At 39.7% G+C, this 27,161-nt stretch overlaps 1 long non-coding RNA gene across 1 annotated transcript; it reads left to right on the top strand.

Moving 5' to 3' along the window:
- The first annotated feature begins 13,018 nt into the window (after positions 1–13,018).
- Positions 13,019–15,177, top strand: LOC121052062. Its single transcript, XR_005807889.1, has 5 exons — positions 13,019–13,169; positions 13,928–13,982; positions 14,107–14,145; positions 14,327–14,428; positions 15,000–15,177. It is a non-coding gene; the product is annotated as an uncharacterized LOC121052062 (long non-coding RNA).
- The last annotated feature ends 11,984 nt before the right edge of the window (positions 15,178–27,161 follow it).

The raw sequence follows: 27,161 nt of genomic DNA, 5'->3' as shown, positions 1-27,161 counted from the left end.
GGTTTTCCTTTGCATCACATGCCTCTCACATGTCTTCCACGCCTATTCTGAAGTAGAAACGTCAAGAACTCCCTAGAACCTTCAAGAATCTCACGGCAATTTCAATCCAAACTCAACAAGAAGTCCAAACTCCACATTGCTTTGTAATTCGAATCTCTTGTTGCTTCCTCTTCCATGTGCACGGCATATGACCTTCTTGAGACTTCTAGATGCCTCTTGTACATTCCATAGACTTCTCCTAGCTTCCACAGGTCTCCTAGTATGAGTAGAACTCCATATGCAAGTAGGTTTCCTAGTTGAATACGAACTTCTTTTCTGCAATTCTTCTACACTCTTCCGGAACCTTCTTGAGTAATCCTTATCCAACAGGGACTCCTTATCACACTAGGATTCCTTATCTAAGTAGAATTGGGTTTCCTTGTCCAAGTAGAACTCCTAATTTCCGCGACTTAAGAGTTTGAGTCCAAGTCAGCTTCTGATTCCTACTCCAACTAGGATTCCTTTTCCTAGTCAAACTGGGAGAACTTCCATTTCTTCATTTCTTTCCATTTCTGAGCCACTTGTGCTTCCTTAACCATTTTCAGACCTTGAGACTCCATTTTACCTGAAAAACACTAAGTTAAATTGATCAAGATAAAGGAATTAACTTAGCAAAATATAGGGTTTAATCATTATAAATATGGCATTTATGCTCCTATCATTGATTGATTGAATACAATTGTACAAGTGAATGATATATACACCTCTTATTGTTCTATACTAGGAAAAGCTGTAAATACAAATAACTAGGATCCCTCAATCATTCCTAGATTGATTAGATGAGATGCTCGATCAACCATTCTCTCCAACATATCTGCTGTCGTTTGAATGCAGACTAATGACAAATATCTTTCCTCTAATATTGCTGAAACTAACTTTCCAAAAGCAAGACACTGAATGAAAGAGTGGAGCTTTTATTCTCGCCAAAAATACATGTGAAAACTAATTACTATGTAATTATGCATAACCAAGAACATCTTATTCTTTGTCACAATATTTAGATACTAATTAATGAGTTGTTCAAGAGTAATCTCTGGTAGTCTAGAGGAATTTGAAAGTTGTAATGATAACACTTGAGAAACTGTTTGCATTGTTGGCCTGGATTCTAGATGAGAATGTTTGCATGCAATTGCTAGCCTTGCAATTCTTATCAGTTCATTCTCATTATTTCGTGTCGGAGGGGCGAGGCGTTGGTCAAAAACATCCTTCAGCAATATGTCTCCGTTGGCGGATGGAGTCGAAGAGGAGGACACGAAATCAGCCAGCTGCTCTCCCATTTTCACTTCCAATGCCAGCACCCCAAAGCTATAAACATCACATTTCTCGTTAACCTTCATTGTGTAAGCAAGCTCTGCTAAAAAATTGAGGAACAGAAAATCATTAATATTGACCAAGTATAAAAGTTCAAGAACATTTCTTTCAACAAATTTGTTACCTGGTGCTATATATCCATATGTGCCTGCACGGGCAGTCCAATTCGATGAGTCTGGATTTAAAATGTAACGTCCCGAACCTGAATTTACTGATTTACTAATCATTAGGACGGTAAAAGACCTTTACTTTCACTTTTATTGTCGTTTCAGTACTTTTAGGGGGCTCTAAAATATGACTTTTGTTCGGGTAAAAATTTGAGAAAATTTCCTTCATAAAAGTTGTAGAGGACGTTAAACCGAGCGCGTGCATATGTGGTACGTAAAAATCGGAGTTCGTATGTGAAAGTTATAAGTGAACGATTAAAGTTACTGTTTATTGTTACTGTTCATGGTAACTTTCTATAAATAGCCGAGTTACTGTGGTAAGTTTCCATTTTTGGAAACCTACCCGGCTTTTCTCTCTTCCCTCCCCCGACCCTTTCTTCCTCTTCGGCTGATTTCTTCTTCCTCCGAATTCTTCCTTCTCTGGCAGACCCACGATGGAATCCGGGCACCAGCAGACTCGCCCCCTCTTCCTTGTCACGCTTGGGGTGGTGTTTTGCGGTGGCTCGGCCGGAGGAGCTTGGAATTGAGCCACGAAGTTTACTATAGCCGAATGGAGGTTTCATCGATTTCCGGCGGTCCCCGGCCACCAAACTAGCGTCGAAGGTTCGGTTTTTGCCATGGATCATTTTGCCCCTAGCCTTGAGCCACGATTTGCAGTGTGGAGGTCAAATCGACGATTTCAAATCCTAGGGTTCTTGGGTTTTTCTGGAAAAAATTCAACGGCCAATTTCGATCACTTACAGGTAAAATTGGAACTTGTTGTAGTTGTGAAAAATGCTTGGACTGTGGAGTAGGTGGTACTGCCAAAATTTTGTGACCACCGGCGAGTGGGGCCCGTGGGGCCCACGCGCTGCCACTGTTGGCTCAGTGTGGAGGCGTGTAGGGCAGTGTTTTTATTTCAGTTTTTAGCCCATTAAATTGTAGAAATATTGTAGACCTTGAATTTTGGAGGAGTTTGAAATTGTTTGTGAATTTTCGAAGTTCGGAGTTTGTGATTGAATTGTGGGAAATCCGGCCGTCGGATTTCCCTCGTTTTCGTTGTGGAATATGTTAATTGGGGAATTGGTGTTGTGGGAGAGATTTGGGTTGAATTTGAGAAGTAATGGAGATAGGAATTTTCGGGTTTCGTTTAGGTTCGTAATTATTTTTTCGGATTGCCGTTTACGGAAATATAATTGTGTACAGAGCAATGTCGCGAGCTACGGCTAAATAAAGGAATTCGTTTGCGTGGTCGCCCAATAGTACTGTGAGTGGACTTTTGTTTTTAAATAATGATGCATGCACTTATTTCTTAAAGTAATGCTCTAGTTAATTATCATATTACATTTCGAGCATATGATTTAATTTCGGAGATTGATTTCACTTTATCTCATATAATTTCTTTCGATAATGATTTGTTTCCGAAGTTGGTTATGATTTATAATCCTATTTGACGAATTATTTATTTCCGAGGTGATTTCCGGAATTATACTATTTATATTATGTTTCTATTCGTCGATTTGAGATTTTATAAGAGATTTTCGAAATGAGATTTCGATGGAGTTAGTTTTCATATTTTTAATCGACCTTCGGTTTTGGCATTGGGAATTCCTTGATGATGATCTAATTATTCTTTTAGCGTGTGGGACACGCTGTGGATTTATGTGACTTTTTATCGAGAATTTCCGGGTACGGTTGGGAATCGTACCCGTGTTTTTGTTATATTTGTGGGACTTATGGGGAAGCCTTACTGATTTTCGATTTTCGTATGATTTTAACCCACCATACCTGGGTCGTCATATTTATTGCTAGCTAGCCTATTAGTACTCCTCCCTGCTTACTATGTGTTCGTGGGCGAGTAAGAGCAGAGCATGGGATGCTACAGAGTGTGGGACACTCCGACCCGAGCCTGGGAGGCTCCCTTCTTTCGTATGGTCATACTTCTTCCCCATATCTTATCGCTGCTTGACTAGCGGGGCTAGTCTGATTTTCACTGTAGCCAGCAGGGCTGGTCTTATCTTTTTTAGAAACGAGATTTCGGTTTTACGATCTATTTTTCGAATGTTGTGACTAGCGAGACTAGTCGGTTTATCGTTTTGAAATTCTTGGATTTAAAGCTAAATGTGTTTTCTAATTGTTGCATGCATCGGTTTTTTAAGAGAATAAATCTGGGAAAGTATGAAATCCTTTTTCTTTTAAATTGTTTATTTTTGTCCACTCATGCTAACGTTTTTCGTCTACTTTCCCCTGGGCCTTTCGGTTGCCAATGCCCAGTTTGCAGGCGTTATTAGTTGAGGTCGAGTGTACGTGTTTCGAGGCATAGCTGACGAATAGATTCCGCACTTCTTCATTTGGCTCTGATATATTGTGAGTTAATAGTTTTGGGTACTTCACTTTAGGGGTGACTCGGCCAATTCTCGATAGAGTTATCTCTAAGATGGGCCCTGCAGGGCCACCTTGGATTTCAAGGTGAAATCCGGGGCGGGTCCTGTCATAAAAGCTTAGCGGTACCAAAGTCTGAAACAACGGGCTCATAATCGTGATCTAGCAGCATGTTGTTGCTTGATATGTCTTGATGCACAATAGGGGGAGAGCAATCATGATGCATATAGGACAGGGCGTGAGCTACACCTTTCACAATCCTGACCCTTGTGCTCTAGTCCAGTTTGTTAGCTTCGTATTCTTTGCTTAACATTGAATGACGGGCGTGTGAACAGAAACCATGAAGTTTCACAATGTTCCGGTGTCGTATCTCCATTATTGCCCTTATTTCGAAACCATTGGTTGCCTTGATGATTTCTCCATACATTCGTCTCCCATCAAATTCAGACATTAAAAAGAAATTTTGGTGCTGCACATTGCTCTGCCCGCTCTCCTGCTCCTTTTTTCTTTTTTTCTAACCGTGGAAATTCCAAGGAAGTTAAGTACAAGTAAAAGTGTTCCCAAAATATAGAAAATAATTAAAAACATGAGCCTTCTATCTATTTTTGAGGTATGCTCATTATCCATGGAGGGAATATTGCAGGGTTGAAGTTTTGCAACGTTGCCACACAGTCCTTCATTGCCTTCCAAAGGAGCATCTTGAAATGCTTTGTTGTTGGGGACGGGACCCTGCATCTGGTAGGAAAAGTCTATTTGAACCAAGCTATGCATTTGTTTGAAATTTGTCGAAATGGGACCAGAAAGATTGTTGTGGGAAAGATTTAGAATCTCCAAGCTTTGCATTTTTCTCATTTCTGCTGGTATGTTATCCTCTATAGTGAATTATGACTCAAGTCTAGCTCAGACAGGTGAACTAAACTGCTCAATTGAATTGGAATTTCTTGGCGGAACTTATTGTTGCTCAAATTCAAGTGGTGTAATTTGGACAAGTCACCTAAAATGCTTGGAATTGAGACATTGAATTTGTTGGTGGACATGTCAAGATATTCAAGATCCATCAATGTTTTTAAGTCTGATGGTATGCGACCCCAAAGTTGATTGTTATTCAATATCAGATCCAGCAAAGCTGTTAACCTCCCAATCTCATTTGGAATCACCCCAACTAAACGATTTGAGGAAAGATCAAGTTTATGAATTTGGGTTGCATTTCCGAGCTCAGGTGGTATGCTACCAATAAGGTTGTTTCCTGCAATTCTTAGGGTCGCTAACTGAGGACATTGCCCCCACATGGGTGAGATTTCACCGTAGAAGTTGTTGTGGCTAATATCTATATATTGAAGATTTGGATAGGCACCAAAGACTTCTGATATATTGCCTGTCAAATTGTCCCCTTGAAGATGGACTCTCAGTAAGCTCTTGCAAGTTTTCAAGGTTTTGGGGACTGGACCTACCAAATGGTTGTTGTTTACCGAAAAATTTTGCAGAGATTTACCAATGCAAATATATTGGGGTAAATGACCAGAAAAACTATTAGTATCTAAGAAGAGACCCTTCAACTTCCTGAGATTCCCAATCTCTTTGGGGATGGGGAAAAATTCTAAGTTACTCAAGTCACCAACTGAAGCGGGAATGGAACCACTGAGTTGATTCTCCTCCAACTCTAGGTCCACAAGAGAAATCAGATTCCCAAGCTCTTTAGGAATGATTCCGGATAGGTTATTTTGGTAGAGAAATAGATGGGTAAGGTTTGTGAGATCACCTAGAGATGGAGGGATTGAGCCAGAAAGATTGTTTGTTTGAAAACATAATTGAATTAGAGACTTCATATTTCCTATTTATGGAGGAATAGAGCCCGAAAGACCATTCGAGTACAAGTACAAATAAGTGAGCTTTTTTAAGTTTCCAAAATGCGGAGGGATGAGACCTGTTAACTTGTTGGATTCCATCTGGAGATCAACCAAATTAGAAAGTTTTCCCATTTCTGGAGGAATGTAACCAGAAAGTTGATTTTCTTGAAGATACAAAAGAGTAAGGTTGCTCAAATTACCCAGAGAAACAGGAATAGCACCAGAAAGGTTATTACTATAGAGATACAAAGAAGTCAGGTTACTCAAATTACCCAAAGAAGCAAGAATTAGACCTTCTAGACTGATGATGTATAGAGCAAGCTCATAAAGAAACTTAAGCTGCCCTATTTCTCGAGGAATTGAGCCATTTAACTGGTTTTCATTTAGATGCAAGACTTGAAGATTTCCCAGAAGACCAATTTCTAGTGGGATTTTCCCAGACAACAGATTACAAGATAGATCAAGATAGGTGAGTTTGGAGAGGAAACTAATCTGAGGTGGGATGGAATCGAAGAGTTAATTAACGCTAAGGTCAAGATATTCCAGGTTAGGGAAGGAAAGGAATGAAAATCCATGCAGCGTACCATGAATTCCAGAATTTATGAGGTTTATCTTGTTGACACTTCCAGCAGGGTTGCATGAAATACCATTCCAAAGATTGCATGGGCTTCCATTTTCTTTTGGATGGGTGGAATTGATGGGAAAGTAAGTCCAGGAGGTCAAATTATTTTGAGTTTGGTTTTGAAAGTTGGCTTTCCATTTGAGAAGAGCGTCTGCTTCAGCTGAACTAGTAGAAGCAAAAGCAATGTTTAGTAATGAAACTAGCTGGACATACAAAGTAAAGCATGCTAGAGAACAAACTTTATGGGAAAAAGTTAACGACCCCATGGTTTTGTATGTGTTACAAATAGAGCACAACCTTCTATCTGTTCTGGTCTTTATTTATGGTGCTCTGGATGGCTGCATTTCCTACTGTTCTTCATAAACCTTAGTTACTGTTCTTCATAAACCTTAGTTCAGAATTCAGACTTGAAAAGTCTATTTTAACTTCTTCTTTCTTGATTATGATGGTTTTGGTTTCAGACCAAGAAAATAAATGATTGTTTTGGTTAATTTGGGGAGACTTGGAGTTTTAGTTTAGTCTTTGCATGTTATCTTTATTTGAATTGAAGTGTGAGTTGGAAATTTTGCATTTCTCTTGAACTCAAAATTAATTGATAGGAACAATTCTTTTTTGGTGGTTAATGAGGGTTTCCTTCATATGAGAATGGCCAAGTGAGCTTAAACATATAAACGTTGCTATTCCCGTCGTAAAGTTTATGTCTCTTCTTAAATTATTTACTTTTGGACTAGTGGAAGATCGATCTGTAAAGATAGCCTTTAATGACAGTTTTTAATGACAGTTTTTTTATGGCATTTTGGTAAAAACGTCAGCAAAAAACATTTTAATGACGTTTTCAGGTTGAAACGTCATGAATAATTTTATAGTAAAAGATTTGTGACACTTTTGAAACGCCATAAAAAAATTTAAACAACATGACGTTCCATAAACGCCATAAAAAAAAAATAAAAGACAGCGTTTGTTAAACACTATAATCATAGACAAATCCATGACGTTTATAAACGTCATACTAAGAAATAATAAACGGCGTCCGTTAGACGCCATTACTAATCCGTAAACGTCATACTTGAAAATATTTAAATTGCCCGCCCGCACCCAGCCTATTTTCTTGTTCACACATTCCAATCAACTTTAATTTTCTTTTTCTTCTATTTTCTTCTCTGTTCTCTCTCCGTCTCTCCCTCCCTTAAACCCTTTTCTTCTTGATCTGGAGCAAGAAGCAGAAATAACTCGAGTTTCATCCTCGGTCTCAATCTATCGTCTCTTGCTTCCTGAAGATGTTACGGCGAGGTCTATCCGTACGTCAAGTCATTGTTCTCTTGCATCAAGCAGAAGAAGAAGAGGCTGACTAGCTCTCTCTCAAAATTTCACAGGTTAAATCTAAAATATCTCTTGGGTTTTATTCCTATTGAGTATTTTCTGTGATTGGGTCTATTTGATTGAAATTTCTCACATTTTCTTCACATTGAAAATCCCTATGTGATTGGGTCTATTTGATATCTCGTTTGGTATTTTCGAACTGTCACTACTACAAAAAGTTAATCACACAACACTAATCACACAACAGAATAGAAATCATCTGTTGTGTGTTTAAGTAAGCTCGATTGTACAACGGTATTAGGGATATTCTGTTGTGTGAATGTCAACAAAGTGATAACTTTTTTATCAAAACTACATTGCACAACGAAATTAAGTATTGTCCGTCGTCTGAGTGTTAAAAAATTTAGCGGCAGATTTCCCTCCACTTTGGAGTCTTGGTTGGCTCTTGAAACACTAAAATTTGGGCTACTAGGTACAACGGGTTTCATTATTTCCGTTGTGTGATTGAAAAACTAAGCACCAAAGTTTGAGTAAGCTTGCTTGAATGTCTTCCCTTAGATAGGCCTAGTGTAAGTTGTGGTCATCAGACAACATATTAAAATTTTTCTGTTGTGTGAACTTGGAACTGGGCGGCAATATTTTGAGCCAAAATATTGTAGGCGCCATGTTTCCCTCCATATTTTGGCATTTTGATTTTATGTAGTGCACTCATACGACAGTTGATGAGGTTTCTGTTGTGTGAGCAACTTTAGAATTTATTGAAGTTTAATTGTGCCCTTACCCAGTCCTTGCCACATCGTGTCTGAAAGAAAAGAAAAAAAACAAACAAAACGAAACCTAACCTCTCTCGAGCTCTCTCAGTCGCGAACCCCTCCCTTCTCTATCTCTCTCTTCCCCCGCGAAACCCCTCTCTCTCCTGAAACCTCTTTCAGTCTCTCGATCTCCTTGCTTCTATTCTTTATCCTCTGAAATCCAAATCCTCTTCAGTGATGGAGGAGGTAGAGTGTCCCATAGATCCACTTTCTCTCTCCTACTCGTCCGAGATGCAGAAGAGGTTTTAGGTCGCGGACGCTTCTTCTGTCAAGGTTTATTTCAAGCGCGGCGACTCCATCGATCGCCCTCACCTTTGGCCCTTCCAGGTTCATTCCAATTTCATTGAATGGGGCTGAATTTCAATGTTGTAATTGAGTTTTCCTGCAGTTTTGGCAAGAGACGGATAAAGCAGCTTATCTTGTGAGACAATACTTCTTGAATAATCTACATGAGGAAGAAGAAGAAAGCAATAGAGTAGAAGAAGAAAGATGGCTAGGTACGATAGGGCCATTACAGTCTTTTCTCCCGACGGCCAGCTCTTCCTGGTCGAGTACGCCCTCGAAGCCGTGCGAAAGGGTAACGCTGCTGTCAGCATCCATGGCACCGACACCATCGTTCTCAGCGTCGAGAAGAAGTCCACCGCCAAGCTTCGGGACTCCAGGTCCCTTTTTGCCTCTCTCTCTCTCTCTCTCTCTATTTCTCTAACGCAGATGATTGGTTTCTCTTTGCTTTGATCTTATGGATGATGAATTCAGCATTAGGGTTATGGTTTATGTATGACATCGATTTTCAATATTGGTTTCCAGTTTCTGCAATTAGCTTAAACTAATTGAATGTAGGATTTTGATTGGGTTTGCACATATTGTGGTTCAGGTTCAGGTTGCTTTTTTAAGAATTCAAGATGTCAATTTTATTTGGAAATTTCGGTTTAATGAGTGAACAGAGATAGATGGGTAATCTGTGAACTCATAGAATTGCTCTTAGAATTGTGGAAGTCCTGATTTAGTACAAGTACTACGGAAACACGATAGACTCTTTGCAAAAGGCTGCATTTTTAAGGCCCCATTAGCTCTATATCTATGTTAGAACTTTTGAGTATGTGGAAACTAATCCATTGGTTTTTTGTTTTCGTAGATGGGGTCCGTAGCTAGACCAAGCTACTTACAAGAACCTCAGCGTCTTTATCTTTCTGAACAGGTAATGTTGATTTCCTCTTTGAGCATCTAAACTCTGTTTTGTTATTTGATCGGAAGGGGGAATTTTTACATTTCTTTGGAATTTTGTTTCATGATTGCCGTGTTTATACCTTGCTTATTGAGTTGTTAGATTTTGGATGGCGGTTAGTGATGTAGTGTGAACTGATTCGGTAACTGTCAGTCTGATGCATCTGATTGTGAAAATCAGTGTTCGGAAACTAACTCAGTTCATGTCATATATATTCAGTCATTCAATGTATCATTCATTTTCATAAATGTTGATTGTCATTACTTGTTAGCACATTACACATATGTCATGCCGTCTTGTTTGGTTTGTATTATTGTATCATCCTCTTTTACATTTTTGTTGTGTCCGTTTAAATCCCCTTTGTTTTTGCTTCCCCCTGTACTTTTGTCAGACCGACGGAAGTGTTCCAAATACACTTGTCATTGCAAACTATGAAGTTGTCGAACCTAGGGTTGTAGCTGCAGAGCACATATCACAGGTAATATCATTATGATAATCAATATGTTTCTTTTCACTGATGCCTTTTTGGTTATTTACCTGAACTTATACCCTGTGAATTTTACTCATTTGTTGACTCCCTATTTTGCTTGATCTTTGCAGTTCAATGAAGAAGCACACTCTCCTTTTGTAAAGAAGTATAAAACTATAATACATCCTGGAGAAGGTGATTATGCAATACATCAAATGTAACTTTGTTTATAGTCTTTTCTTGTTGATAAGTCTGCAGGAGATTGCTTGCACTAAAAAATTGTACTTATTTTACTTTTCTCTTTATGCAATTGCTGATAACCCTAAAATTTGAAACTTTAGACCAATTCTGTAATATTGGTAATGGAAAATATTTGCCATTAATGCATAGGTGTCACACTAAAGGAAAGATCTCCAGATGGTGTTGGGACGTTAGTTGATGCGGGCTTGAGTAAGGTATTCTCGTTGTATGGTTTTGCTAGTCTTTCACGAGTTATTGCCTGATAGTTTTCTTCTTTGTTTTTCTGAATCCCGGGAGTTAGCGATTAATTGATTTTGTTGACAATATGCAGAATGTCGTGATCCTGGAACAAGAGTTCCAATGGCTATGGGAGACAGCTGGAATCTGGATGCTAGTAATGAATGTTTTGTTCTGAATTCTTTTAACTATGGTGATTCCTTTCTTAATAGTTAGTCAAGGTTTCTTTTCATCTTTTAGTATGAATCTTAGATACGTAATGCTTTTTTTCCTATGGCATTTTTCTAGATATATCATGGCAGGTTGTATCATCATCCAAGCCAAGGGAAGAAGCAGGGATGTATTGGGGGTACAAAGTGCGCTACGCTTCCAATATCACTTCGGTAATGACTGAATGTCCATACGAGGTATCCATACATTGACTCTATGCCTCTCTTTGCCTTATCTATTCTTGTTGTGTCTCTAATCGTTCGGATATGACCTTCCTTACCAACTTCTATTATCTCAATGACAGGGTGGCTATGATCATTTGATTAGGACCTCAGAGCATGGTCAGATTATCAATTCCTCCGATTTCACTATACCCGCTTTCAGGTACTAACCATTAATTGATAAGATTGTACTTGTAGATGAGGCGGGTATTGCTTTTCCTGGGTAGCTGGTATTTAGCCACAAATGGTGGTTGTTCTCTTTGCTAGATGCATATTGTGTCCATCAACTAGATTGCTTATTTATAGGGAGATTCTTGATGTATGTGGGACGGGTTTTGAACCTCTTTCAATCTGTCGAACTCTGATTTCTTTCAGGGCATATGTAGAAAATTGGTGTGAGCTCACCTTTAATATCCTGCTAAATGCATCATGCCAATTGAAATTTCTGAAGTTGGAGAAGTTATGAAAATGAACCATGCCATATTCTTCCTTCAATTTCATTTTTGCTGCATCTCTTTGCAACTTAAGGACTAGCTGGTGATAGCTCCGTGAGGAACATCTCATCTCTTTCTCCATCAGGCTTTCGCAATGGAAGAAAAATCCTTCCCTCCTGTAACATGAGATAGATAGCGCATCCCACCCCACCTTCTCCATTTCCTTTTTTACTTTTCTACAAGTGCTTGAATTGCTACTTTAAAAATGGCTGGTTTTTGTTATTTTCCAATCAAGTAGGTGGCCTAGTAGCTTTTTCAAAGATTTGGCGTGAGGCAGCCATTCTTTTTATATATATATATATATATATATATTGCTTTAAGAAAATATATCTATATAATACATACATATATATACATATATGTAAAGATGCATCAAGGTTAAAAGGGTTAGTAGGCATAATTCCTGTTGAATATTTTGGTTTAACAATTGATTGCTCTGAGTGTATTTAAGAGGACCATGGACCTATAATTAGTATCGATATATCAGGTTCCGTTGCTTTTCTTTAAGAAAAATTGAAACATGAAGCTAATGTATAGTTATATAAATAGAGATTTGTACCTGCTTATCCACTTATACTTGTTATTTGACTGAATGAAATTTTTTAGGCATCTATTGATTGCGTTTGGTGGACTTGCTGGGTTGGAAGAGAGCATTGAAGAGGATCATACCTTAAAGGTATGGTTGCTTAGGGATTTGGTTTGGGACTTGAATGTTAAACCCTGGGCAGGTGCAAGCCTTTGCTTCCTGTAATGCTAGAAATTAGCTATAAGCTCTGTGAACAGTTTTATGATCTTGGAAATGTTTGCTTGACAACTTGTAATGGTTTGTTTAACTGAAAGTAATAAGGTAGAAAGGAAAAGTTATTTAATAATTTTATTGACACAGGCAAAGAATGTGCAGGAGGTGTTTGACATATAGCGCGCGGGTGGTTATCTTGTGGAACTGAGTTTGCTTGACTACTGCTGTGTTCGATTCCTACCATCAGTTATTGCTGCATTAGCGGTTTTTCTTACAAGGTTCACAATCCTGCCTGAGGTTCGTGCCTGAGTAAGAAACAATGTAGCAGACTTAGTAATTGTGAGCTTGTGAATTTTATCTAAAGTTGAAATCTTGCAACTTAATAGTTAATACTGATTGAGACTGTTAGAAATATTTTGAAGATTATTGATCCCTCTAGATATGTTGCAAAGCTTGGGACTTGCAAGGACTTGCTGGTTATAAACCATCTGACTTACAAGATTGTGTCCTTGCCCTTCATGACTTGCAGCTGAATAAATAAGGAAGCAATTTGCAAGCAGATAGAGATAAATATATGCAAGCAAAGGTAATGTAGTTTTATGTTAAGGTAATTTGCATCTTGAAACTGTCCCATGCAAATTTGTTGATATTCTAAGTTTAACTTCCAGAAGGGCTTATATATTTGTACATGGATGGAAATTACAGTACATGTGTAAGTTGTATGTGCATTTCTATTTTCTAGAAAGACATGTGTAAGTTGTTAACATTTTTTCAGAGTTTCAACAGTCTTCAATTATGAGAGTGAAGACTGGGAATGAAGATATTAGAACCGTAACCAAGGATGCCCGCTTTGTGGTAGTGATCCAAATCTCTGTCGTCTGATTAACTTATTGTAGTAGTGTGTGATTCTATTAAGGATTTCGATGGGTTCCAGGTTCTGGCAATTTTCACGTTGTAGAGGTTTTGATTTTGAGTATTTTTGGTTTTGAGTATACCATATTTTAAGGTAATTTTGTCCAGTGACTCCATTAGGATGATTAGGACTGGGAAGGATCAAGTTCAATTACTGCACACCATGTGGTTGAAGTTATGCCTCAAAGACAGCACCCAAGCTGAACTAGTGGGCTATTCCATGATTTTCAAAAACCCTATACTTCTTGTTTTACTTTTGGTTTTTTATATCTTAGAATAGACTCTTCAATGATCATATCGAGCTTGGTTTCATGAAAAATGGAGTTAAAATGAAATACTTATGCCATTTTGAAATTACTGCACTGTTTCAGAATTTCTGCAGAAATCAGTATTTTCTGCTACTTTGGATTCTTGTTTGACCACTCATTTGAACTGTGAATGACCTGAAATTTTGCAAAATAGTAGTTTTACATGTCTACTTCAAATCTGGAGAGTTTTGCATGAAATCACTGAAAGAGTAGTTGTTGGTGAATTTTTCTTTCTTGCTATCAATCTTCTGAAATTTTCTCAAATTTGCAGCAACCTTGTTACGAAACAATGTGTTTGAAAGGCTTTCACAATTGTGTCAATCCTTGAATTTTAGTATGTTGAAATAGACTGAATATTAACATTATTATCTGGATTTCTTGTTAACACTTAAGCAGGTTTGTAGAGAAAACAACCATGGGTCTAGAAGAATGCTATTCACATCGATATGTAAGTCTAATATCACGAGTGTAATGTAATTGGTGGAGAGGTGGACCAAGTGTTTGTTCCTGTATTGTATTATTCTAATTATTCATGCTTCTTCTAATGCTTATACATATGTTTTGAAACTCAGAACTCTAAGCCGGCCGAGATCTACTCCTGTTATTTATTTGTAAGTTTGCCAGGCAACCCATTGTCAATGTAGCAGAAAGCAACTTCGCTACCACATTTTTACTTCTTGAAATATCATGTCAATCTTGTTTGATAAAGCTCTTTGTCTAAAGATGTTATTTGTTATTCTTTAGATTAGCTCTTTGTATATGTGCTTATTTCTCTATTTTCATGTTTTTCAGCATGATTAATATGGATTTTTGGGTTTTTAAGCTGCTGGTAAATATCCTTACTTTCCTGGCCAAGAACCCACTTTGCCTGGGGATATCGATTTGTTGCTTCAGGTATGGCTTTCATGAACCTCCCTATGTGTTTCTTTCTTAATCCAATGTACTTGAAGTTGCAGTTCTATGGTTTTTGCAATGCACAGAAATAAGGGTATAGAGATTAGTAATTGTCATCATTGTCATATTGTCATTGTGATCTTCTACTTTGATGGTATAGATTGTGTCAGTTGTAATTTTCTATATGACAACTTCAACATAATGTATTTTGTCTTGTCATGTATCTCCACTAGTATTCCAATTATGTCTTACCCTCTAGTATTTTTCTTTTCAATTTTGTATGTTGCTCATTTAGAATGCAGTGGTTCTCATAAGTAAAATTTTTGTAGTAATTCGATTAATTGATGTCATTCTGCAGGTAGAAGTACATGCACATATTTCAAGTGTAGTTGTCCTTTTGAGAAATTATTTACGTTTCACAAATAAACAAAGTTTTAGTTTTCTTTCGTTTACATTGATTAAGATTCAGGAAATAGTCCATCACCGAACTTTGGAAAGAAGCCCAGATATGTTGTGAATAATGTGTTTTCTTTGTTGCCTTTCTTGCCTTGACCATATATTTTGGATGCAGGGGGAAACAAGCTCACTGGGAGAGAAAATTTCTTTGTCTGCATTAGGGAAAACTAGTGAATACAACATGCTATAAATGCCAAGAGCAGTTGCTATTCTCCATCACTTCCATATACTCTGGTTTAGCTAGTCTAAAGCAACCTGTGTTATCTCTTCCCCCCCCCCCCCGCCCAGCTTACTTGTTTAAGAATTTATTAATAAAATTTACAATGACGGAAGTATTGTGGATTGGATATTTCTGATTTTATTTATTCAGAGTTACATTATCATAGTGAGGTGTAATATTCTAGCCAATACTATAATTGATTTTCTGCATTTAATCAAAAATCAATTTATCTAATTTTTTTTTTTAAGTCGGAAAAAATTTCATAGCGTTTAAAAAACATCATGGAAATATTTTTAATGGCGTTTTGGAAATGTCGTTAAAATATTTCAATGGCGTTTTCAAACGTCATTGAATATCTTTGATGGCGTTTTCAAAACGTCATTGAATTTCTTTAATGGCGTTTTCAAAACGTCATTAATGTGCCTAGGAAAAAATGGCGTCGGTTATTACGGCGTCTCTAGCGTTTAAAAACGCCATTAAATGGTTTTTATGATGTTTGAAAAACGTCATTGATGTAATCTTGTGTAGTAGTCCATGACGTGCTTTCCATATGAGAAGAGCCTTTGCTTTACTAGAACTAGCAGAGGCAAAGGAAACCTTCATTGATGAAACCAGCAGAGCCTAAAACATGTGGCAAGCCAGAGCAAACTACATCATGCTATCATAGTTTTCGGTAGTGATTTCTGTTTTTTGCATGTGCTATAGTACTTCACTTCAGGCAGAGGATCCGAGTCGTGATTTTGAATGAAATTATTGAATTGAAAATTAACTTGTAAAGCTGCAACACAGGAATGGAACTAGCTTTTTCGTGATAGTAATGGTACTAGAAGGAGAAAAGGCTTTTTTTTTTTTTTCAAGAAAATTAAAGAAAAAACAAATTAGCCGGATGAACCTCTACGAAACCTAGCGTTCAAATAATTATCAAATAAGATTACATTAGAGAGAGCAGGAAATCTTGTGGCTCATTTCTTTGCACATTTCTCGAACCGTGAAACGGGTTGAGGAAATCTTGTGGCTTTAGTTTAATGGCCGGAGTCAAGTTTGATGGCTTTAGTTTGACTAAAGAATTCTTACATGATTCATTCAACTTGGTGTTGGAAAATTTGGTCGATGGATGCTACTTCCGTCACCAAATTTCATTTCCTACAAAATTCCACAAATATAATATTTTATTAGTAAATAAATATAATCACATGAATGCAATAATAAGCTGAAATAGAAGATCAACACTTATCTTTTAGATTTGCGAGCCGCTACCAAATGATTACTTCAAAAAGAGTTTAAGGTTGAGGCGTGTAAACACTTGCCCTTAAGAGTAGATTTCGCCCCTCAGAGACAATATCTCGTTGTAGCAGGTTTGTGGCGCCCTACTCTCCAGGGTACAACAACATCGACCCTTGTAGGTGTACATTCACAATACTCGAATTGTATCGAATGCTTGAAACTTTCTTTTGATAGAATAGATAAATTAAAGGAAACACATGAATACTTTGAGCTCGGAAAGGAAACAAAGGAGGTTGAATTTCTGTTGTGTATTTTTATCTGGAAAGCTAGGGATTATATATGTGGCAGGAATGATCAATGCAATGATAATTTAACAATAGCAATTAAGCTATGTAACTTATGTAACCGAAAGGAATATTATGACATTGATTAGGAAGAATCAAAACGTCAAAATAGGAATGACATTTAAACTCTGTAACTTATGTAACAGAAAGACAATATATATCTTGATATTGATGAGTAAATCAAAACGGAAGAAAGCAAATAAGGAACCACCATAATTGCAGACTTTGAACAAATGAATGATATATGAGTAAACTGATGAAATCTTTGTGTCAATCACAATCAAAGAGAGTTAATGACTATTGTCATTTGCAATTAAATGTCCAATGGAGGTTTCAAATATAGCTAGTATTTTGAAATATTCTAACTAAATTCCAACACTTGGAGAGATGATGAAAGTCCATGGCAGTTGCTTCTAATTAATGCGATAGATCAATCGGTATCATCACCACTTGGATAATAAGACTTTTTGTTCTGTCAATATAACTGCACCGATGTATACTTACACCAACATGAATAGATAGTTGAATGTTTAATTGATTTAAGCCGAACTGATTCATGATTGAATTGCCAAATAGAAAAAGAAAAAAAAAAAGATTTACAAGGAAGGGTAGTTAAGGTAATTTATAAAAAAGCTTAAATTAAAGTAACAGAAAATTAGAAGGGGTGTCTGAATAGAGAAAAAAAGGTGTGTGAATAGCATCACCCTTAAAAAAATATTAATTATAGATGTTAAGGGTTGAGATCATCTTATAAGTGTTTGGTCATTTGCACCATCGGTGCATAGAAGAATTTTCATTCAATTTAATCTAAATTTTGAGACGTTTCTTAATGCCTGAACTATCTATCTTTGTATATAGTGTGATGCCCCGGAAATTCGTATTTATTTTTCAAGGATTTTCCGGAATTTAATTTAGGGTTATTGGACGGTTTCGTGACTCGTGGACGGAGCGGAAGTGTTTCGGACGAGTTTTGATTCGAAAGTGTGGATTTAGGGGGGGTTCAAGGTTCACTTTTGATACATTGAGATTTTCTAAAGACTTCCTTCACGAAAGTCGTAGAGTGCGTCGATACGTGTTCATGGACATGTAGAACGCGAAAATCGGAGTTCGTATGTGAAAGTTATGAGCATTTGAAGTTTTGAGAAAGTTCTATAAATAGGAGTTTCCATTTTCGGAAACATACTATTTTCATTGTTTCACTTTTTCTTTCCCGAAATCAGAAGCTCTGTTCTCTCTCTTCTTTGCGGGTGACCAGACCCGGACCCGACAACCCAACCCGGCCGCCATTTCCGATTCCGGTGACCTCTACCGGTGAAACTCTCCAGATAGGTTCGTCTCCACCGTGCGCTCCTCTCTGTGGTGTCCTCTAGCACCAATTCGCAGCGGCGACGGTCCAGCAAGGCGGCGAACTTTGGTGCAGTCAGACTCGATCAGTTCTCCGATCTTCGACGACGGCGGGGCTTCAACTTTCCTTGGGTGAGTTCAGAGGAGCCTCCTTGATCAATCTGTGGTGGCTGTTTGTATCGATTCACGTGAAACTTGGTTCAACTCGGATTGAACAGTAATCTACGGGTTGTGAGGTAGTTTTCGACCCTTTATGCTTGTTTTCTGATTTCGAGCTAGTTATGAAAATTCACAAGCATGCTTAGATGAATAGCTTTGATGTTGGAAGTTTTGTGAAATATTGTGTTTTGGCCGGCGGTGGTGCGCCACCGCCTATTGTGGCATTCCGGCCATGTAAGGGACTGTTTCTGGTATTATATATCTTCTACTCGTCGATACGAGCGTCTCAATATATAATACACAATTTTTGGAGTTTGTATGAAATTGTTATGATTTTTACGGTTTCATACCGGTCGATTTATTTGATCCGTGAGGATCCGAGAGTTCGATCGACTTTTGGTTAGGACATATCGGTCGTAGAAGTATTCTAGAGACATTGGGTGGTCTCAGATGTGGTTTCGCCTCAATTGGCGTCAATTTGGGAATTTTGGTTCGATTTAGGGTGTCAAACGTTATTCCTTGTGTTTCATTGACAGAATCAAGGCTATACTTTTCTTAGGTGCTTGACAAAGTATATTCTGTAAGTAGTCTAGTGGTGTGAAGACGCAGCGGGAATTTCAAGGTGAGTAATCTCACAAGGTTCATTAATGAATGAAATACCTTTATTTTTTAGAGTTATTTAATAACTGCAAACTATAGTTGGTATTAGTAGGCATTCTTGAGCGGATGACTACGTATATATATATATTTATGTTAAATATATATGTTTTGATGGGTTTGTGGATTTATGAAAACAATATGCATGAAATGATGCTTTTTATGGTTTTGGGTTGTGGCTTTTGGAAAACAAATGATTGTGGAAATGTTGATTTCGATTTGTTTTGAAAAGCGTTGAGATTTGTGTATTTGTGGAACATTTTAGTTCGCGGTGGGTTATTTAAATATGGGTCTTATACCAGGAGTAATTGATAGGGGTCAATTACGGGGAATCTTTCACTTTAGATTCGTGTAACATTTTGGGTCCATTGCGACTCCTTCAAATATTTTGGTATTTATACCGTGGATCCAAAGACTTACGAGTTGAGGATCGTGGATCATGAAATGTGATCGTGGGTGGGAAAATCAGGAATTCACGCCTTTGGCCGGGTTAGTGAATACGATCAGTTAGAGCTCTAGTCTGTCCGCCGTGCTTTGTTTCTTGATTGAAAAGTGATTTGTTTATTGATTTGAACGTGATTCGTGTGAGTTTATCTCGTGCTTTGTTTCTTGATTGAAACGTGATTTGTTTATTGATTTAAACGTGATTCGTGTGGGTTTATCCCGTGATATGTGTGAGTTGTTTCTTGATTGAAACGTGTGGGTTTATCCCGTAATTTGTGTAAGTTGTTTTCTTGATTTAAACGTGTGAGTTTATCTCGTGATTCGTGTGGGATTATTCGGTGTTTTACGTGAGTTATTTGAGTTACTCATACGGGCTTGCAAAAGCTTACTAGGTTTATTGTGTGGCAACCCGGTGCACCATTCAAATGGTGTATGGGTTAATCCTGCAGGTCAGGGTAATCGTGGCTAAAAACTGAGGTAGCGAGCTAGCAGCTTTACGGTAGAAAGACAATTTTGTGATTTTACCGTTATTAAGACTTCCGCTTGTAGTGAGCTCTGAGGAGCATTTACGTTTTATTTTATTGTTGACAATTTAATTCTTAAGCTTGTGTAATATATGACTCTGTGGAGCAAGTGTATATTAACCTTGTGGGTTCAGGGCATCAGTATGTACTTGGTTTAAAGGGAAAAAGTTTCCTGGTATTTGTATTGATGACTGAACGATGACGCATGTATAATTATGGGATAATATATCGATTTTTATTTGTGTTAAAAATCAAGGGCGTGATAGTTTGGTATCAGAGTGTAAGGTACATATTTGGTGATAATCAGTACTATCCGAGTGATGGCCCGTCTGCAGCGCATCCCCATCTGATGCTCTTCAGTATTGATATAATCATTGGGTATGTAGGAGTATTAGTTGTGGGTTAGAATGTAGCATCATCAGAGTATTGGTTTGCTCTGTGAGTGAAGTTGTGAACTTAAGTGTAGGTTCTTTGAGTTATAGTCTTTTGAGGAATGAGGACCTTTAGATTTAACTCGGGATTGACGTAGGGGGTGGAAATTGTATCCTCTGATGTCGTGTTGTGGTTGATTTAATGATAGCATTGACTTGTGCTTGTGTTGAGAGTTATACAGGTATTAACCACGTGTTGTTGTGCTCTTTAGGTGACGGATTTTCAAGGAAGCAGAGCGAGGGGTCGAGGTAGACCCAGAGGCAGGGGTAAAGCCCGAGGTAGAGGTAGGATTCCTCCTCCTATTGAGGAGACATTTGGGAATGATGTCGAGGCATCAAATATTAAGCTGCATGTTCCACCTGTTGTGGAGGTTGTGAATGCTGCTGATCCCACTCGTTTGTCAATGTTGGCAAAGGAGATTTCTAGGCTGGGAGGAGTCCCATTCTAGGGAGGTACGGATCACATGTTGGCATATCAATGGATCGAGAACATGAAGACCTACTTCGAGATGGTCGTTTGCGACGACGTTGAGAAGAGAAAGATTGCGGCGTTTATGCTCCAAGGCGATGCACGGGTATGGTGGAGCGGCACACAGAGAGTTATGGATGTGTCCACCATGACCTGGGATGGTTTTGTGGAACTGTTCAGGAAGAAGTACTTTCCGCCTTCAGTGAGGGATCAGTTGGAAAGGGAATTCATCTCGTTAGTCCAAGGGACTAAGAGTGTGAGGGAGTATGAGGCTGAGTTCTCAAGGTTGTATCGCTTTGTGAGGCAGATGGATGGTGAGAGCTTAGCTATGAAGTTTCAGTGGGGACTGAATGCTTCGATCCGACGAGATGTCGCTGTTCTGGAACTGAAGACGGTGGAGCTCATTTTTGCTAAGGCTATGACCATTGAGCAGGAGAACCTGACTTTCCAGGAGCAGGAGTCGGCTGAGAGGGACTCCCGAAGGAAGGGAAAGGCAATTACTGAGAGCAGTGAAGGAACAGATAATCAGGGTGGGTCCTGGAAGAGGCGGAGGACTCATCAGCAGGTGCCAACTAGGGAAGCAGTTGCACCTGTCGGGCAGGTGGTACCCTCAAGATGCTTTAATTGCAATGAGATAGGACATGCAATCAGATTTTGCACGAAGTCGAGGAATTTGTCATGTTACAAATGTGGCCAGATAGGGCATTACTCTAGAGATTGTACCCATGCACAAGGTAGGGGACAAGGGAACCAGCAGAGGCATCTACCTCAGGGAAATGAGAGGGTGTTTGCTGTTGTTCAGCAAGGTGCTAGGGAGGAAGGTATTTTATCTAATTTTGCTTACCTTGCTAGCATTGTGTGAGGTAATAGGGTACTTCGTTCCGCGGTGTTGTTTTGTGTTGCGTTGTGTTGAGCTTTACTTGATGTCTCTAGTGAGACTTTAGCATATGACTTCCTTTTGGGCGAGGGTAGTATGTGTGTGATGTATCTTTCTTCATTATGGCTCAATTGTGTGATATGCCATGTGAGGAGTTATGTATGGGTGATCAAGGCTAGACCTTATCATGATTTTGTGTTCTGAGAAGGTAGGACGAGTTTTGAGTTGTGATGCAGATAATGTTGTGATACTAGGTGGGGTACCTGTATCCATTATGGATCGCGGGAAGTTGTATTTTGAGATGAAGGGCATTCTTGCCTAGGAATGAGAATTGGATTGAGCAAGATTTATCCGTACTTGTTGGCGTGGTACGTGTAAACTTCGGGACGAAATTTCTTTAAGGGGGGTAGAATGTGATGCCCCGAAAATTCGTATTCATTTTTCGAGGATTTTACGGAATCTAATTTACTGTTATTGGATGGTTTCGTGGCTCGTGGATGGAGCGGAAGTGTTTCGGACGAGTTTTGATTCGAAAAGTGTGGATTTAGGGGGGGGGGGGGGGGGGAGGGGGTTCAAGGTTCACTTTTGATACATTGAGATTCTCTAAAAACTTCCTTCACGAAAGTCGTAGAGTGCGTCGATACAAGTTCGTAGACATGTGGAATGCGAAAATCGGAGTTTGTATGTGAAAGTTATGAGCATTTGAAGGTTTGGGAAAGTTCTATAAATAGGAGTTTCCATTTTCAGAAACTTACTATTTTTATTGTTTCACTTTTTCTTTTCCCGAAATCATAAGCACTGTTCTCTCTCTTCTTTGCGCGTGACCCGACCCGGACCCAACAACCCGACCTGGCCGCCATTTCAGATTCCGGGGACCTCTACCGGTGAAACTCTCCAAATAGGTTCGTCTCCACCGTGCGCTCTCCTCTGTGGTGTCCTCTAGCACCGATTCGCAGTGGCGACGGTGTAGCAAGGCGGCGAACTTTGGTGCAATTGGACCATCGGTTCTCCGATCTCCAACGACTGCGGGGCTTCAAGTTTCCTTAGGTGAGTTCAGAGGAGCCTCCTTGATCGATCTGTGGTGGTTTTTTGGATCGATTCACGTGAAACTTGGTTCAACTCAGATTGAACAGTAATCCACAGGTTGTAAGGTAGTTTTGGACCCTTTATGCTTGTTTTCTAACTTCGAGCTAGTTATGAAAATTCACAAGCAAGCTTAGCTGAATAGCTTTGATGTTGGAAATTTTGTGAAATATTGAGTTTTGGCCAGCGGCGGTGCGCCACCGCTTGTGGCGGCTTTCTGGCGGCTTTCCAGACATGTAAGGGACTGTTTCTGGTATTATATATCTTCTACTCGTCGATACGAGCGTTTCGATATATAATACATAATTTTTGGAGTTCGTATGAAATTGTTATGATTTTTATGGTTTCATACCGCTCGATTTATTCGATCCGTGAGGATCCGAGTGTTCGATTGACTTTTGGTTTGGACATATCGGTCGTAGAAGTATTCTGGAAACATTGGGTGGTCTCAGATGTAGTTTCTCCTCAATTGGCATCACTTTGGGAATTTTGGTACGATTTAGGGTGTCGAACGTTATTCCTTGTGTTTCATTGATTGAATCAAGGCTGTACTTTTCTTAGGTGCTTGACAGAGTACATTCTGTGTAGTCTAATGGTGTGAAGACGCAACGGGAATTTCGAGGCGAGTAATCTCACAAGGTTCATTAATGAACTAAATACCTTTATTTTTTAGAGTTATTTAGTAACTGCAAACTATAGTTGGTATTAGCAGGCATTCCTGAGCGGATGACTACGTATATATATATATATATATATATATTTACGTTAAATATATTTGTTTTGGTGGGTTTGTAGATTTATGAAAACAATATGCATGAAATGATGCTTTTTATTGTTTTGGGTTGTGGTTCTTGGAAAACAAATTATTGTGGAAATATTGATTTCGATTTGTTTTGAAAAGCTTTGAGATTTGGGAAAAGCGTTGAGATTTGTGTATTTGTGGAACATTTTAGTTCACGGTGGGTTATTTAAATATGGGTCTTATACCGGGAGTAATTGATAGGGGTCAATTACAGTGAATCTTTCATTTTCGATTCGTGTAACATTTTGGGTCCACTACGACTCCTTTAAATGTGTTGGTATTTATACCGCGGATCCAAAGACTTACGAGTTGAGGATCGTGGATCACAAAATGTGATCGTGGGTGGGAAAATCGAGAATTCACGCCTTTGGCCGGTTAGTGAATACGATCAGTTAGAGCTCTAGTCTGTCCGTCGTGCTTTGTTTCTTGATCGAAACGTGATTTGTTTATTGATTTAAACGTGTTTCGTGTGAGTTTATCTCGTGCTTTGTTTCTTGATTGAAACGTGATTTGTTTATTGATTTAAATGTGATTCGTGTGATTTAATCTCGTGCTTTGTTTCTTGATTGAAACGTGATTTGTTTATTGATTTAAACGTGATTCGTGTGGGTTTATCCCGTGATTTGTGTGAGTTGTTTCTTGATTGAAACGTGATTTGATTATTGATTTAAACGTGATACGTGTGAGTTTATCTCGTGATTCGTGTGGATTTATCCCGTGATTTGTGTGAGTTGTTTCTTGATTGAAACGTGATTTGTTTATTGATTTAAACGTGATTCGTGTGAGTTTATCACGTGATTCGTGTGGGTTTATCCCGTGATTTGTGTGAGTTGTTTCTTAATTGAAACGTGTGAGTTTATCTCGTGATTCGTGTGGGTTTATCCAGTGATTTGTGTGAGTTGTTTTCTTGATTTAAATGTGTGAGTTTATCTCGTGATTCGCGTGGGATTATTCGGTGTTTTGCGTGAGTTATTTGAGTTACTCATACGGGCTTTCAAAAGCTTTCCGGGTTTGTTGTGTGGCAACCCGGTGCACCATTCAAACGGTGTAGGGGTAAATCCTACAGGTCAGGGTAATCGTGGCTAAAAACTGAGGTAGCGAGCTAGCAGCTTTACAGTAGGAAGCCAATTTTGTGACTTTACCGTTATTAAGACTTCCGCTTGTAGTGAGCTCTGAGGAGCATTTACGTTTTATTTTGTTGTTGACAATTTAATTCGTAAGCTTATGTAATATATAACTCTGTGGAGCGAGTGTATATTAACCTTGTGGGTTTAGGGCATCAGTATGTACTTGGTTTAAAGGGAAAAAGTTTCCCGGTATTTGTATTGATGACTGAACGATCACGCATGTATAATTATGGGATTATATATCGATTTTTGTTTGTGTTAAAAATCAGGGGCGTGACATATAGAGTTTTGAGTTTTTGTTCCTAATAGGACGTAATCTTGTAGCAAAAAAAGTAAAAAATTACATATGTTAATGCTTGGATCCGCGGGGATCTAATTAACGATAAGTAAAGAGAGTGAGAGAGAGAGAGAGTGACACAAGATGTATAGTGGTTCATCTCCCGCCTTTGCGGGAAACTACGTCCACTTGAAAGCTTATACTAGTGTGTCGAGCCTTGCGGCCCAAGTGCATTACAAAGTGTGTAATGGAGTGTGTTGAATTGTGGGAGGAGGCATTCCTTTTATAGGTGAAGGAATGCTTCTCCTTTACATTTTCTTAGATGTGGGATGACTAAAATCACTATTCTAGTCTAGAAAGCCTATTTGTGAGGGCAACTTGGCAAGGCCGGAAAGGTGGCTTCCCGGTGTCGGATTTGTGACTTCCGGATACCGTAGCGTAGCTTGAACATAGGGCTACAAGATGCATGTCTCGGTTGGGCCTCACCATGGCTTGTGGGTGTCTCAAATAGGGTGTTACTTATGCTTGGTGATGTAGTAAATACTCCATATTGTTGGAGGTATGTACAAGTCCCCGAAGTCCCCGAGTAAGAGGAGCTTCTTGATTGGGGAGTTATAACCACGAAGTCATCAAGCATAAGTAACCGGGCGGCACGGAGCCCCTACAAGTCCCCGAACTCCGTAAGCGAGAAGGGACTCGTGAACCTGCACAACAAAGACAAAAAACAGGCATATGTAGAATGCTCGTTGCATTGGGCAACAAATGTGAGTTGCAATGATATGCGTTGGCATATATGAACGTATGGGGTGCGTGATACATGTTGATGTATACATGCGAATGGCGCCGAGTACGATCAAATATGACGTACAAACTCGAGAGCGCGTATGGTCGTGTGAGCATATGATAAATGTAAGTTGTATGAGCGCTGCGAAGGTAAACGTTTGTAATTCGTGAATGATGAATACGTGAACGCTTAAGTTTGTTTGGTTGTCGCTCGTGTTAATGGAACGCGAAAAGAATTCAATTTGTCACGGGCGACAGATGGTAGAAGAATTCAATGTTCCATTAACGTGTTGTGTGTCGAGTAGACATGAGTGTAAAGCTCGAGGATTGCCGGGCAGGCATGAGAGGAAAAGTCAGGGTTGCCGGGAAGGCATGAGCGGGAAGCTCGGGGGTTGCCGGGAAGGCATGAGCGGAAGCTCGTGAGCGGAAGCTCGTGGGTGCCGGGAAGGCATGAGCGGAAAGCTCGTGAGCGGAAGCTCAAGGGTTGCCGGGAAGGCATGAGCGGAAGCTCGGGGTGCCGGGAAGGCAGGAGCGCGAAGCTCGTGAGCGGAAGCTCGTGGGTGCCGGGAAGGCATGAGCGGAAGCTCGGGGTGCCGGGAAGGCATGAGCGGAAAGCTCGTGAGCGGAAGCTCAAGGGCTGCCGGGAAGGCATGAGCGGAAGCTCGGGGTGCCGGGAAGGCATGAGCGGAAGCTCGTGGGTGCCGGGAAGGCATGAGCGGAAAGCTCGTGAGTGGAAGCTCAAGGGTTGCCGGGAAGGCATGAGCGGAAGCTCGGGGTGCCGGGAAGGCATGAGCGGAAGCTCGTGGGTGCCGGGAAGGCATGAGCGGAAAGCTCGTGGGTGCCGAGAAGGCATGAGCGGAAAGCTCGTGAGCGGAAGCTCAAGGGTTGCCGGGAAGGCATGAGCGGAAGCTCGTGGGTGCCGGGAAGGCATGAGAGGAAAGCTCGTGGGTGCCGAGAAGGCATGAGCGGAAAGCTCGTGAGCGGAAGCTCAAGGGTTGCCGGGAAGGCATGAGCGGAAGCTCGTGGGTGCCGGGAAGGCATTAACGGGTAGCTCGACGGTGATGCCCTGAGGCATGAGCGTTGCCGTTGCTAATTATGCTGGGCTGTATGTATAAGTCCCCGAAGTCCCCAGTCAAGGAGGGTGTTCTTGCGGGTTGATACCAAAGCGTAGCTTTGTGCCGTATATCAGGCATAATTAGTGCGAGTGCGTCGTCCATCTAGAATTGGTTGGAGCGAACGCTTTTGCCCTTTCGGGTGGGCCCCTGCTAGGCCCGCCAGGGAGTCCCCCACTCCTGGCTATAGACCTCCGTATGGTCGGAAAATTGTTTGATGAGGGGAACTGCGCGGAGCAGAGGGTGTTGGGTAGCGAGCCCAATCTTAGATACCCAAGCGTCGGGGTTAACTGCCGGATCAATGGCTGCCGTGGGCTGTGTTAACTAGTCCCTAGCTGTTTTCTCGAAAGAGAAACTTGACTGCAATGCCGCGTAGCGGTCATTGTCATTATGAGGCGTT

This window comes from Rosa chinensis, chromosome 3 (assembly GCF_002994745.2).
Source record: "Rosa chinensis cultivar Old Blush chromosome 3, RchiOBHm-V2, whole genome shotgun sequence".
Lineage (NCBI taxonomy): Eukaryota > Viridiplantae > Streptophyta > Magnoliopsida > Rosales > Rosaceae > Rosa > Rosa chinensis.
The sequence above is the reverse complement of the archived record's forward strand: the minus strand, read 5'-3'. Positions and strand labels throughout refer to the sequence as shown.